Genomic DNA, 14,250 nt, shown 5'->3' with positions numbered 1-14,250 from the left:
GTTTGCGTTTGAGACATCTGCCGAATATGGACCGAGTACACAGGTAAATGTTACTTTACTCGATGCGAGCTGGCTAATTAGCATACTGCGGTGCATAGAAACCGTCGGCTAACGTTAGCGCCTTGCTAGCTCACAACATGTTCCAAACTCTTAGCCCGATAGTATAGACATTCTGAGTACATTGTAATTTAAGTAAACTGTTCCACATTTACCTAATTCGTCACAAGTGAGAATAACACTGAAGAGGAATTCATGGAAATGAGAATTTGTATGTTTTTTACGAGTTTTGCCTCGACCTTGAGGAGTTAAAATCACGTTAGCTATAGGATCACCAACAGGTCAAGCCAACACGTTGGATTTCTCCGTATATTTTGTTTGTTGGGGCTTTACAGAAGGCAGAATTGATAAAGCCCGTAATTAAACTGCTAAATGTGGTGTGCTGCATATGTTTCACAAATTAAAGCAAATTACACATCTCCTATCACTGATCTAACAGTGATTTAACACCGCCAGCACCTGAACGCAGCTCGAGTCACGTGTCAGTGCGGGTGACTCTGGGTGGGGTTCGGACGTTAGTTAGCAAGTTCAAGTGGACAAGGTCAAACCTGTAAAAGGAGAAGAAACTTTATCTTAACTCATTTTAGTTGGTATGGTTCAGTGTTACAGTAAAGAAAACTTTGTTGGGAACTATTTTCGCCCGTTTGCGTTTGAGACATCTGCCGAATATGGACCGAGGATACAGGTAAATGTTACTTTACTCGATGCGAGCTGGCTAATTAGCATGCTGCGCTGTGTAGCAATTGTTGGCTAACGTTAGCACCTTGCTAGATTCTTTGCTGGATTACAGACATTGTGAGTAAATTGCAATTGATGTAGACTTGTCCACGTTTACCTAATTTTTTACAAGTAAAAAGAAACACTTAAAAGGAATTCATGGTAGTTAGAATTTATATATATTTTTAGGAGTTTTGTGTCGACCTTGACTAATTAAAGTCACCTTAGCTAAGGGACACCAACAGGTCAAGCTAATGTGTTGGATTTCTCCATGTAATTTGTTTTTGGGGTTTTACAGAAGGCAGAATTGATAAGGCAAGTCAATGTAACTGTTAAATGTGGCATCCTGCAAATGTTTTACACACAGACAGTTTACATTACACTGCTATATTCCCTGTTGTTGTGTGAAATTTATATAAGATACAGGAAAACTGCACCACTTCCTACCTCAAATGTTAAAATCATCAAACGTATTATATTGTTTATTGGGGGGGAAAATGCATTTAACACTCAGGATTTTGAGATGATTGTGTGTATTGCTTGCTTTATTTCATGATACATCCACACTGGATGAGATTTATTGGTTTGCTTACTTAAAAAAAAAAGCAACAGAAACAGAAGAAATAGCTTAAAATTTCATGAAGGATGTTTTACCGATTTATTCTACTGTGTTTTTCTTTTCCCCATTTCTTGTGGTGTGCATAAATGTTTGTCGAGAAGTAACACCACAAGATGGCGCAATTTGTCTACGTTTATTCTCAAATATAACTTTAAAACGTGAAATGAGGTTTCAAAAAAAGTGATTGCAGCCCTTACAGGTTCACTGATGTGTTTTTAAAGCTTGGAAATGACTTAATTTACTTTCTACAGGATATACTTTTGATAAATTGATTAGGTTTAAATTAATTACGTATATAAAACACATCTGCCAAATATGTTAATCGGGTATGGATGATATGTTTATGCTATAGTAGTGTTTTCTGCACAAAAGTCATGTAAGTCCACAGGAAATGAGCTAAAAGGTAAACCTCAAAATTCTGTACTTACGTACACAAATGGGTGTATGATTCAGCTATGAGAATGATCCATATGAAGGGAGAATCATAGGCTATTTGTAATGATCGGAAATGTTAGGTTATCGTGTTTAAAATTGGACACTAACATGTATGTGTTTTCTTCATTATAGCGTATTTTGTCTAAACCCAAAGACAGAAGTTGCAAGCCTTTCAGAAGCAAGAGATCATCGTAAAGGTGAGTAGCTCCTCTGGGGTTAATTTTTGTGCTGATTTCGCTGACATGATGATGCTGAATTGTTGTCTCCAAGGATTTCCTTCTTTTGTTTGCGTTAGTGCTGTAGTTGTGTCGTGGACTTTTTGTTGTTACTCTGGTCTAGAGCAGTTTGTTTGGTGCTTCCATCACTACATAAGAATTGCATTATTCTTCAATGGCAAAGTCTTGTCGATAGCACTGATTACATGTAATTGTTGTACAGGGTGACCCAAATGTTTGGAAACAAATGAAAAGTCTATAATCCAAATAATAAATGTTATTTCAATAAATCAGGACCACAGATATATTGAGAAGAGTAACAGATTAGTGTAAAACGAGCATATTTCGACGTGTTCATGTTTGTTTCAAAGTTGTGATCGTTTCCACCACCTGGTTACATTGGTATCTTCTGGAATGTATCTTCATTCACGCTTATGAAGGTTCCTCAAACTGGCCAGTAAATGTTGCCTCATAGTACTTTTGGATGTTTAAAACAATTAAAACTGTCAGATACTTTATCATCAAGAGTTTTGAAATCTGACACTGATGGCCTGCATTTTCAACATATGCTCCAGCATACCTGTACCTTATGGTTCTATTAATTTTCTTCCGAGTTATTGCACTCGGCAAATACTATGCTTTTAAATTATTTTATTATGCTATAACAATAATGGGTAAAATAAGAGTGAATTCATGCACCCCCAACTCTGATAGACACTGCAGTTAAACTTTGTTTCCAAACTTTTGGGTCACCCTGTAATAATTTAGACTTAAATATAATCATTAATTCATTAGTGTCTTGTAGAATACCGATTTTTTTATTTTTGTTTTTTTTTTACCTCTTTCTTTCTGGAGGGGGATCACCATTAAAATAGCATTAGCTACCGGTGCTAATGTTAATTTTACATATAAAGTAGACCTAAAGCAGAGACATAGATTAAGACTATTTTGTCTTTGCACACTATTAATGGTACTGTGTCCTTAATATAGTCTTATTGTTAGTACTACCGTCATTGCTAATGTTGTCACTGTTGCCAATACTGGTACTTCTGTTGCTTTTATTGCTCTGAGTGTCACTGTAGCCTTTTATTAGTGCTGCTACTGTTATTAGCGCTTGTTACGGCCACAAGGTATCTGTGTGCCATCTGGTTTCTGGGTGGTTCCCCCCCGGGTTCTTTTGTGTGTCAGAGATTGCATGTGTGGGTTGATTTCGGAGTAATTTCAGAGTCTCTGTGGAACCCCAGCTGCCAGCCATTCCACCTAATGACTCAGGAGTTGCTTCATGCTGTTACGTATACTATGATGTTTGCTACAGGGTTCACACCAGGATTTTTTTACAGCGTAACGGCAGGTCAGGACTGCCCGATACTACGCGCATGCGCAATAGCCTTCATTAAATCTCACGAGCGGCCGGCCCAGATGTCAGCCAATGAGCGTCATGCAGATGCTCCAAATGCTCGTGTTTTAGGTGACTATTCACCATATATGGCTCACGGAAAGAACCGAGACATGCTAATTGTAACCCTGAGATTGCAAGCGACTCTTAATTTTAGACGGGAACGGGTCAATCGTCAGGAAAGTACGGCTGAGGTGGGGAGACATAAATTAACCTAGATAGGCACCCAGTTGATAAAAACAAATGCACATGGTGTTATCTGTCAAAATTACTCTTTCACAGCGCCAACTGCCCCAATAAAGAAGTTTTCTCATGTAAATATGGAAATATTATGCAAGCAAATGTGATCAAAATACAATACCACAACTTGAAAGGCAGCGGAGCAGCCCTAATCACAGCGTAATCTTTTAAACTGACAGCGTAACGGCCCGTTACGCTGAAATGCGCTGGCGAGAACCCTGTGCTAGGTACTGCTACTTTCAGTGTATGAAAACTGCTAATGCTAATAATATTATCCATATTGTTACTGCTGCTAGCATCTCTGCTTCTATCATCACTACTACGATGATTGGTGATTCAGTTATTACTCCTGCTATAATGGTAACTAGTTGTACTGACATTTATTGTTTCTGCTATTCATGTGTTTGCTGTTGTTGCAGTTGTCTTCCTGAATAGTGTCGTGAAACGGTGCAAATGACAACAAAACTGAATGCAGTTGTATACTTTTTATAAACAAGACAAAAAAAGAGTGTAAAAAGTGATGCGTTGGCCGGGAATCGAACCCGGGTCAACTGCTTGGAAGGCAGCTATGCTAACCACTATACCACCAACGCTTGTTACAGCTGGATTGCGTAACCTGTTAAATCTAGCTGCAGGGTCCAGATTTAGGTTCAGATTTGTAGAGCATTTATTGTTTTGTAGACTTCAATGAGCAGAATATCTTTAAACTGCTCCAAATGATGTGTCTGCTAACTCACAATGATATCAGTGTGGAGCTGCAGTGAAAAGGCTCACACAGACTTTTAGGATGGTTACTTTGTGTAGGTCCCTGTGGAGGGCAGGGTCATCAGGGTTTCCGTAGTGTAGTGGTTATCACGTTCGCCTAACACGCGAAAGGTCCCCGGTTCGAAACCGGGCGGAAACATGCTTATGTTTTTCTCTCTCCTTTTTATTTATTTATTAGTTTGACAATATGCGTGCATGTGACAGCATCAAGTATTCTTAACTTCATTAATAATAATTACTGTGACTGAATCTCCACAATAGAAACATGAGTAATACCATCTGAAGATGCTCTACTGATTATTTGATTGGTTTGTCTCCTGCTATAACATTTACAGTTTTTCTATTTTATTCATTCTTTGCTGTTCAGTCACTTTTATTTGCCCATAAAGGCTCAAATTTTATAAAGCATTATTAGCTGTTGTTTTCTAGACACTAACTTAGCTGCTAGTTGTTAGCGTAGCCTTCGCCATTGTGAATAGCATTAATTTATGTAGACTTGTCTATGTTTACCTAATTCGTCACAAGTAAAAAAGACTTAAGAGGAATTCATGGAATTTGGAATTTGTATGTTTTTTTTAGGAGTTTTGTGTCGACCTTGATGAATTAAAGTCACCTTAGCTAAGGGACACCAACAGGTCAAGCTAACGTGTTGGATTTCTCCATGTTATTGTGATTTTTGGAGTTTTATAGGAAGGCAGAATTGATAAGACAAGTCAATGTAACTGTTAAATGTGGCATCCTGCAAATGTTTTACACACAGACAGTTTACATTACACTGCTATATTCCCTGTTGTTGTGTGAAATTTATATAAGATACACGAAAACTGCACCACTTCCTACCTCAAATGTTAAATCATCAAACTTATTATATTGTTTATTGGGGGGGGGGCATTTAACACTCAGGATTTTGAGATGAGTGTGTGTATTGCTTGCTTTATTTCATGATAAACATCCACACTGGATGAGATTTATTGGTTTGTTTACTTAAAAAAAGCAACAGAAACGGAAGAAATAGCTTAAAATTTCATGAAGGATGTTTTACCGATACATTCTACTGTGTTTTTCTTTTCCCCATTTCTTGTGTGCATAAATGTTTGTCGAGAAGTAACACCACAAGATGGCGCAATTTGTCTACGTTTATTCTCAAATATAACTTTAAAACGTGAAATGAGGTTTCAAAAAAAGTGATTGCAGCCCTTACAGGTTCACTGATGTGTTTTTAAAGCTTGGAAATGACTTAATTTACTTTCTACAGGATATACTTTTGATAAATTGATTAGGTTTCAATTAATTATGTATATAAAACACATCTGCAATTGCGTTATTCTTCAATGGCAAAATCTTGTCTATAGCACTGATTACATGTAATTGTTGTAATAATTTAGACTTAAATGTAATCATTATTTCATTAGTGTCTTGTAGAATACCTTTTTTTTTTTTACCTCTCTTTCTTTCTGGAGGGGGATCACCATTAAAATAGCATTAGCTACCGGTGCTAATGTGCATTTTACATATAAAGTAGACCTAAAGCAGAGACATAGAGTAAGACTATTTTGTCTTTGCACACTATTAATAGTACTGTGTCCTTAATATAGTCTTATTGTTAGTACTACCGTCATTGCTAATGTTGTCACTGTTGCCAGTACTGGTACTTCTGTTGCTTTTATTGCTCTGAGTGTCACTGTAGCCTTTTATTAGTGCTGCTACTGTTATTAGCGCTTGTTACGGCCACAAGGTATCTGTGTGCCATCTGGTTTCTGGGTGGTTCCCCCCCGGGTTCTTTTGTGTGTCAGAGATTGCATGTGTGGGTTGATTTCTGAGTCATTTCAGTCTCTCTCTGGAACCCCAGCTGCCAGCCATTCCACCTGATTGTTGTCTGGCTGTGCACCACTGGCCTAATTTTCCGGTCAGAGAAAACGCAGCAACTTCTCTGCTTCAGAATGATGTATAATTATTCCTCCAAATGCAGTCTGAATAGGCAGATTGACAGTCTTGAACTTTGATTGCAACGTCTGAGTTTTGTATGTCTGTGTGGTTTATGATCTGAAATGAAAATAAAGGAGTTCTAAGATTAACAGGAACAGGATTGCAAATAAATGCAGTGTTACACACAAGCAGTACCACAAAATGGTCAGAAGGGGTCACACTCTGACCACAAATGAAACTTAGGGAAAAACACAGCTTCACAGCGTATCGTCACGTGACCGGGATTAACTATCGACATTCAGTGTGCAATAGAGCTCAATGCTCCGTTATAATATATGTGACACATCAGCACAACAGTTATTTACGTATACATCATATGCAACATAATTATACAGACCAGTTTCGGCATGAACAACATGCGGTAATGAGAACAGCGTTTGCACAACCGTTTGGTGCAGAACGGTGCATGATACAACACAAGCTAAAGCATGCTAACAACATTCGATATAATCTGTAACTCCCGTAGCTAAATAACATCATTATTACAGCAGACGTAACGTAAAGAAAGAGATGTGGAACTGACTTGCGCTATCACAGACGCACACCGTCCAACAAAAAACAGGTATAGCGGCAGTTGCAGCTCTGCTTGGTGAACAGAAAATATCTATTCTATATGATAGTAGAGCAACTAGCTAGGTGTCGCACGTGTGTCTGAGTCCGAGGGCTAGACAGGAAGTGGCTCCTTCTGCAGGGAGTTTTATACATAGACAGTTTCAGTGTTTTGCCGATGCGCGGAGAACTTAATGTCCGCAATGTGCGTCATTTCCGCTTCTTTTTCTGTCCCGCTCAGCAGCAACGTAAGCTAATGTCGCGAGCTCGCAACAAGCCTGGCCGATGTCCCACCCTCAAGAGCCATATACCCCACTGTGATTGGTAGGTTCGTTCAGCTCCGCGCACAACACTTTAAAGTGTCATTCATATCAAACTTGCGAGCCGCACTAACATTAGTCTTTCATATTAAGACGGGGTCCACAAACTATCGTCCCACGGGCCGCGAGTTTGAGACCCCTGTACTAGAGGCTAAATGCTGTGGTTTATTTTAGGATGACAGTGAAGAAAACATTTTCATTTATATTCCGCTCTGTAAGTCTGGATGGGATCTGTAGTGACTTTGTGCATGCGCGATTCATCTGTCGTCTGGCCGCGGAGTGATGTGGGTCTCCCCTAGTCAGACACTGGGACTGCTGCAGGTTACTGAGTCACTGGATTGACAGCCTGTGCTTTGGGACAGGGAGGAGCTCACAGCAGCACCTGCTGCTTGTTGAAGACAGTAACTGCAGAATGATCCGAGTTTTCCTGTCCGAGCCTCCAAAACTGCACTAAAAGTCGCTAGTCACTTTTGACAAAAGAAGTCGCGAGGACGCTTTGGAAAGTTGCTAGATTTAGCAAGAAAGTCGCGAAGTTGGGACATTGCCGCGTGCCTGGGCTTGCCGTAAGGCACGTGGGTGATGTAAAATACTGCCATAAAGCGTGTTTTGCGACACTGTGATATAAACGATAGGATCTTCACATAAAACGATAGACATTTTCTATCGTCCAGACGATATCTATCGTCATATCGCCCAACCCTACTCTGTCCTTAATATAGTCTTATTGTTAGTACTACCGTCATTGCTAATGTTGTCACTGTTGCCAATACTGGTACTTCTGTTGCTTTTATTGCTCTGAGTGTCACTGTAGCCTTTTATTAGTGCTGCTACTGTTATTAGCGCTTGTTACGGCCACAAGGTATCTGTGTGCCATCTGGTTTCTGGGTGGTTCTCTGCTGGGCTTTTGTGTGTCAGAGATTGCATGTGTGGGTTGATTTCGGAGTCATTTCAGAGTCTCTGTGGAACCCCAGCTGCCAGCCATTCCACCTAATGGCTCAGGAGTTGTTTCTACTGTTACATATACTATGAAGTCTGCTAGGTACTGCTACTTTCAATGTATGAAAACTGCTAATGCTAGTAGTATTGTCCATATTGTTACTGCTGCTAGCATCTCTGCTTCAATCATCACTATTATGATTGGCGATTCAGTTATTACTCCTGCTATAACGGTAACCAGTTGTAATGACATTAATTGTTTCTGCTATTCATGTGTTTGCTGTTGTTGCAGTTGTCTCCTTGAATAGTGTCGTGAAACGGTACAAATGACAACAAAACTGAATGCAGTTGTATACTTTTTATAAACAAAACAAAAAAGTGTAAAAAAGTGAAGCGTTGGCCAGGAATCGAACACGAGTCAACTGCTTGGAAGGCAGCTATGCTAACCACCACATTTATTGATTTGTAGACTTCAATGAGTAGAATATCTTTAAACTGCTCCAAATGACGTGTCTGCTAACTCACAATGATGTCAGTGTGGAGCTGCAGTGAAAAGGCTTATACAGACTTTTTGATTGGCTGCTTTGTGTAGGTCCCTGTGGGGGACAGGGTCATCAGGGTTTCCGTAGTGTAGTGGTTATCACGTTCGCCTCACACGCGAAAGGTCCCCGGTTCGAAACCGGGCGGAAACATACTTATGTTTCTCTCTCACCTATTTATTTATTTATTTTATTAGTTTGACCATATGTGTGCTAACTACAGACCTTGTATACTTTCAGATGACTTCTTCTCTAATTTGTAGCTTGATGTAGAATACTATGGCATTTTATCAGAGCAAACATCAGGTGATTATTTCTCTTTCACTGAAATTTGTAAGAGGCCTGAGCAAATTGCAAAGAGTCTCATGCTCTACCAACTGATCTGCAGGGTTCAGATCTGTAGAGCATTGATTGTTTACTAGACTTCAATGAGCAGAATATCTTTAAACTGCTCCAAATGATGTGTCTGCTAACTCACAATGATATCAGTGTGGAGCTGCAGTGAAAAGGCTCATACAGACTTTTTGGATGGCTACTTTGTGTAGGTCCCTGTGGAGGGCAGGGTTGTCAGGGTTTCCGTAGTGTAGTGGTTATCACGTTCGCCTAACACGCGAAAGGTCCCCGGTTCGAAACCGGGCGGAAACATGCTTATGTTTTTCTCTCTCCTTTTTATTTATTTTATTAGTTTGACAATATGCGTGCATGTGACAGCATCAAGTATTCTTAACTTCATTAATAATAATTACTGTGACTGAATCTGCACAATAGAAACATGAGTAATGATATCTGAAGATGCTCTACTGATTATTTGGTTTGTCTCCTGCTGTAACATTTACAGTTTTTCTATTTTATTCATTCTTTGCTGTTCAGTCACTTTTATTTGCCCATAAAGGCTCAAATTTTAAAGCATTATTAGCTGTTGTTTTCTAGACACTAACTTAGCTGCTAGTTGTTAGCATAGCCTTCGCCCACAAACTCAGCCAGAACCCTGGGTGTCATGATTGATGACCAGCTGACCTTTAAGGTTCACGTGGCCTCAGTTTCTCGATCTTGTCGTTATGCCCTCTACAACATCAGGAAGATCAGACCCTTCCTGACCCAACAGGCCACACAACTTCTGGTTCAGGCTCTTGTGATGTCACGCATTGACAACTGCAGCTCTCTTCTGGCAGGTCTCCCTGCATGTAAAGTCAAACCGCAACAGATGATCCAGAATGCAGCAGCACTCAATGTATGAAAACTGCTAATGCTAATAATATTATCCATATTGTTACTGCTGCTAGCATCTCTGTTTCTGTCATCACTACTACTATTATGATTGGTGATTCAGTTATTACTCCTGCTATAACGGTAACTAGTTGTAATGATATTTATTGTTTCTGCTAATCATGTGTTTGCTGTTGTTGCAGTTGTCTCCTTGAATAGTGTAGTGAAACGGTGCAAATGACAACAAAACTGAATGCAGTTGTGTACTTTTTATAAACATAGACAAAAAAAGTGTGAAGAGTGATGCGTTGGCCGGGAATCGAACCCGGGTCAACTGCTTGGAAGGCAGCTATGCTAACCACTATACCACCAACGCTTGTTACAGCTGGATTGCGTAACCTGTTAAATCTAGCTGCAGGGTCCAGATTGAGGTTCAGATTTGTAAAGCACTTATTGTTTTGTAGACTTCAATGAGCAGAATATCTTTAAACTGCTCCAAATGATGTGTCTGCTAACTCACAATGATGTCAGTGTGGAGCTGCATTGAAAAGGCTCATACAGACTTTTTGGATGGATTACTCCTGCTATAACTGTAACCAGTTGTAATGACATTTATTGTTTCTGCTATTCATGTGTTTGCTGTTGTTGCAGTTGTCTTCCTGAATAGTGTAGTGAAACGGTACCAATGACAACAAAACTGAATGCAGTTGTGTACTTTTTATAAACAAGACAAAAAAGTGAAGCATTGGCCGGGAATCAAACATGAGTCAACTGCTTGGAAGGCAGCTATGCTAACCACCGCATTTACTGTTTTGTAGACTTCAATGAGCAGAATATCTTTAAACTGCTCCAAATAACGTTGCAGTGAAAAGGCTTATACAGACATTTTTGGATGGCTACTTTGTGTAGGTCCCTGTGGAGGGCAGGGTTGTCAGGGTTTCCGTAGTGTAGTGGTTATCACGTTCGCCTCACACGCGAAAGGTCCCCGGTTCGAAACCGGGCGGAAACATACTTATGTTTCTCTCTCTCCTTTTTATTTGTTTACTTATTTTATTAGTTTGACAATATGCGTGATAACTACAGACCTTGTATACATTCAGATGACTTCTCCTCTAATTTGTAGCTTAGTGTAGAGTACTATGGCATCTTATCAGAGCAAACATTAGGTGAGTATTTCTCTTTCACTGATTTTTGTAAGAGGCCTGAGCAAATTAGAATTCGTCTTAAATGTATGTAAATATATACAAAAACACAATGAACGAAAAGTTAACACCTACCGTGGGGCTCGAACCCACAACCCTGAGATTAAGAGTCTTATGCTCTACCAACTGATCTGCAGGGTCCAGATTCAGGTTCAGATTTGTAGAGCATTGATTGTTATGTAGACTTCAATGAGCAGAATATCTTTAAACTGCTCCAAATGATGTGTCTGCTAATTCCCAATGATGCCAGTGTGGAGCTGCAGTGAAAAAGCTCATACAGACTTTTTGGATGGCTACTTTGTGTAGGTCCCTGTGGAGGGCAGGGTTGTCAGGGTTTCCGTAGTGTAGTGGTTATCACGTTCGCCTAACACGCGAAAGGTCCCCGGTTCGAAACCGGGCGGAAACATGCTTATGTTTTTCTCTCTCCTTTTTATCCCCCGCCTCCACAAAGTGGAAAAGGGGGATATCGGTTTGGCCTCCGTCCGTGCGTCCGTCTGTCCGTCCGTCCGACATGAAGGGGACAGCTTTTCTTGGAAACTATTACAGCTAGGATTATGAAATTTACTGTGTAGCTTCACACCATGGACACCTTGATCAAGTTCGAAAATGAGACCTGTGCGATAATATTTAACAGAGTTATGGCCCTTTATCACTATTTTGGATATAGACTCATAGACATCACATGTGGCGGGGGATATTGATGACCATGTCATCTTATTTATTTATTTTATTAGTTTGAAAATATGCGTGCATGTGACAGCATCAAGTATTCTTAACTTCGTTAATCATAATTACTGTGACTGAATCTGCACAATAGAAACATGAGTAATGACATCTGAAGATGCTCTACTGATTATTTGATTTGTTTGTCTCCTGCTGTAACATTTACAGTTTTTCGATTTTATTCATTCTTTGCTGTTCAGTCACTTTTATTTGCCCATAAAGTCTCAAATTTTAAAGCATTATTAGCTGTTGTTTTCCAGACACTAATTTAGCTGCAAGTTGTTAGCGTAGCGTTTGCCGTTGTGAATAGCATCAATTTATGTAGACTTGTTCAGCCCAGGTTGAAAACTGGACTTGTCTGCTGCCTTTGACACCGTGAACCATCAAATCCTCCTCTCCACACTCTCTGAGCTCGGCATCTCAGGTTCTGTCCTGTTGTGGTTCAAGTCCTACCTCACAGGCAGATCCTTCAGAGTGTCATGGCGAGGGGAGGTGTCAAAGTCACATGACCTATCAACAAGAGTCCCTCAGGGCTCAGTGCTTGGTCCCTTACTCTTTTCTTTGTACACCACCTCACTTGGTGCAGTGATCCACTCCCATGGCTTCTCCTACCACTGTTATGCTGACGACACTCAGCTTTTCCTCTCTTTTCCACCTGACGACACAACAGTTTCAGCTCGGATATCAGCATGTCTGGCTGATATCTCCACATGGATGAAGGAACGGCACCTTCAGCTAAATCTGGCTAAGACTGAACTCATGGTCTTTCCAGCTTGTCCATCTGTTCAGCCTCAGATCAGTGTCCCAACTTCACTCGAGCCTACTTGTGCCCACAAACTCAGCCAGAACCCTGGGTGTCATGATTGATGACCAGCTAACCTTTAAGGTTCACGTGGCCTCAGTTTCTCGATCTTGTCGTTATGCCCTCTACAACATCAGGAAGATCAGACCCTTCCTGACCCAACAGGCCACACAACTTCTGGTTCAGGCTCTTGTGATGTCACGCATCGACTACTGCAACTCTCTTCTGGCAGGTCTCCCTGCATGTAAAGTCAAACCGCGACAGATGATCCAGAATGCAGCAGGACGTGTGGTCTTCAACCAGCCCAAAAGCGCTCATGTCACTCCCCTGTTCATCTCCCTTCACTGGCTTCCATTTGCAGCCAGAATCAAATTCAAAACTCTCCTCCTGGCTTACAAAACATTTACAAGAACAGCCCCAGGCTCCCTGGATTCCCTGATCCAAGTCTACTCCTCTTCACGCCCACTTCGCTCTGCATGTGAGAGACGCCTGGTGCTTCCAGCCCAGCACAGCTCGAACTCTCTCGCCAAACTCTTCTCTGTTGTTCCCAAATGGTGGAACAAACTACCAAACTCTCTGCGTTCTACTGAGTCCCTTTCTACTTTTAAGAGACAATTGAAGACTCAATTGTTCAGAGAACACCTAGGCACTTAATCCGACTCCGCCTTAGGGGTAGAATAAGTCAGGTGGTCCAAAACCCAGCACTTATTTAGCGCTGACAAAGTTGAAAAAACAGGAAGGGGGGGGGGTTGTTGGCAATTCTTCTGCAACTTGATGGCAACACTTTTGACCAATGGCACTTGAAGCATTTTTGCACTTACTACAGGTTTTTCCTTATGTCTGAATTCTTGCTTGTGTTTTACGTCGCTTTGGACAAAACCATCTGCTAAATGAAATTGTAGAATTGTCTACGTTTACCTAATTCGTCACAAATAAAAAGAAACACTGAAGAGGAATTCATGGAAGTTGGAATTTGTATGTTTTAGGAGTTTTGTCGACCTTGACGAATTAAAGTCAACTTTGCTAAGGGACACCAACAGGTCAAGCTAACGTGTTGGATTTCTCCATGTAATTGTTTTTTTTTTGGAGTTTTATAGAAGGCAGAATTGCTAAGACAAGTCAATTTAACTGTTAAATGTGGCATCCTGCAAATGTTTTACACACAGACAGTTTACATTACACTGCTATATTCCCTGTTGTTGTGTGAAATTTATATAAGATACAGGAAAACTGCACCACTTCCTACCTCAAATGTTAAATCGGCAAACGTATTATATTGTTTATTGGGGTAAAAAGCATTTAACACTTAGGATTTTGAGATGATTGTGTGTATTGCTTGCTTTATTTCATGATAAACAGGATGTTTTACCGATTCATTCGACTGTGTTTTTCTTATCCCCATTTCTTGTGGTGTGCATAAATGTTTGTCGAGAAGTAACATCACAAGATGGCGCAATTTGTCTACGTTTATTCTCAAATATAACTTAAACGTGAAATGAGGTTTCAAAAAATTGATTGCAGCCCTTACAGGTTCACTGATGTG

At 40.3% G+C, this 14,250-nt stretch overlaps 7 non-coding genes across 7 annotated transcripts; 5 read left to right on the top strand and 2 right to left on the bottom strand.

Moving 5' to 3' along the window:
- Positions 1-4,200: 4,200 nt before the first annotated feature.
- trnag-ucc (transfer RNA glycine (anticodon UCC)) lies at positions 4,201-4,272 on the bottom strand. Its single transcript has one exon. It is a non-coding gene; the product is annotated as a tRNA-Gly (tRNA).
- Positions 4,273-4,510: 238 nt separating this feature from the next.
- trnav-aac (transfer RNA valine (anticodon AAC)) lies at positions 4,511-4,583 on the top strand. Its single transcript has one exon. It is a non-coding gene; the product is annotated as a tRNA-Val (tRNA).
- Positions 4,584-8,854: 4,271 nt separating this feature from the next.
- trnav-cac (transfer RNA valine (anticodon CAC)) lies at positions 8,855-8,927 on the top strand. The gene has a single exon. It is a non-coding gene; the product is annotated as a tRNA-Val (tRNA).
- Positions 8,928-9,346: 419 nt separating this feature from the next.
- Positions 9,347-9,419, top strand: trnav-aac (transfer RNA valine (anticodon AAC)). The gene has a single exon. It is a non-coding gene; the product is annotated as a tRNA-Val (tRNA).
- An 865-nt stretch (positions 9,420-10,284) lies between these two features.
- trnag-ucc (transfer RNA glycine (anticodon UCC)) lies at positions 10,285-10,356 on the bottom strand. The gene has a single exon. It is a non-coding gene; the product is annotated as a tRNA-Gly (tRNA).
- Positions 10,357-10,916: 560 nt separating this feature from the next.
- On the top strand, positions 10,917-10,989 carry trnav-cac (transfer RNA valine (anticodon CAC)). Its single transcript has one exon. It is a non-coding gene; the product is annotated as a tRNA-Val (tRNA).
- Positions 10,990-11,515: 526 nt separating this feature from the next.
- trnav-aac (transfer RNA valine (anticodon AAC)) lies at positions 11,516-11,588 on the top strand. Its single transcript has one exon. It is a non-coding gene; the product is annotated as a tRNA-Val (tRNA).
- Positions 11,589-14,250: the final 2,662 nt, after the last annotated feature.

The sequence above is a fragment of the Acanthochromis polyacanthus genome, chromosome 9 (assembly GCF_021347895.1).
Source record: "Acanthochromis polyacanthus isolate Apoly-LR-REF ecotype Palm Island chromosome 9, KAUST_Apoly_ChrSc, whole genome shotgun sequence".
Classification (NCBI taxonomy): domain Eukaryota; kingdom Metazoa; phylum Chordata; class Actinopteri; family Pomacentridae; genus Acanthochromis; species Acanthochromis polyacanthus.
This window is presented reverse-complemented; position numbering and strand designations above follow the sequence as displayed.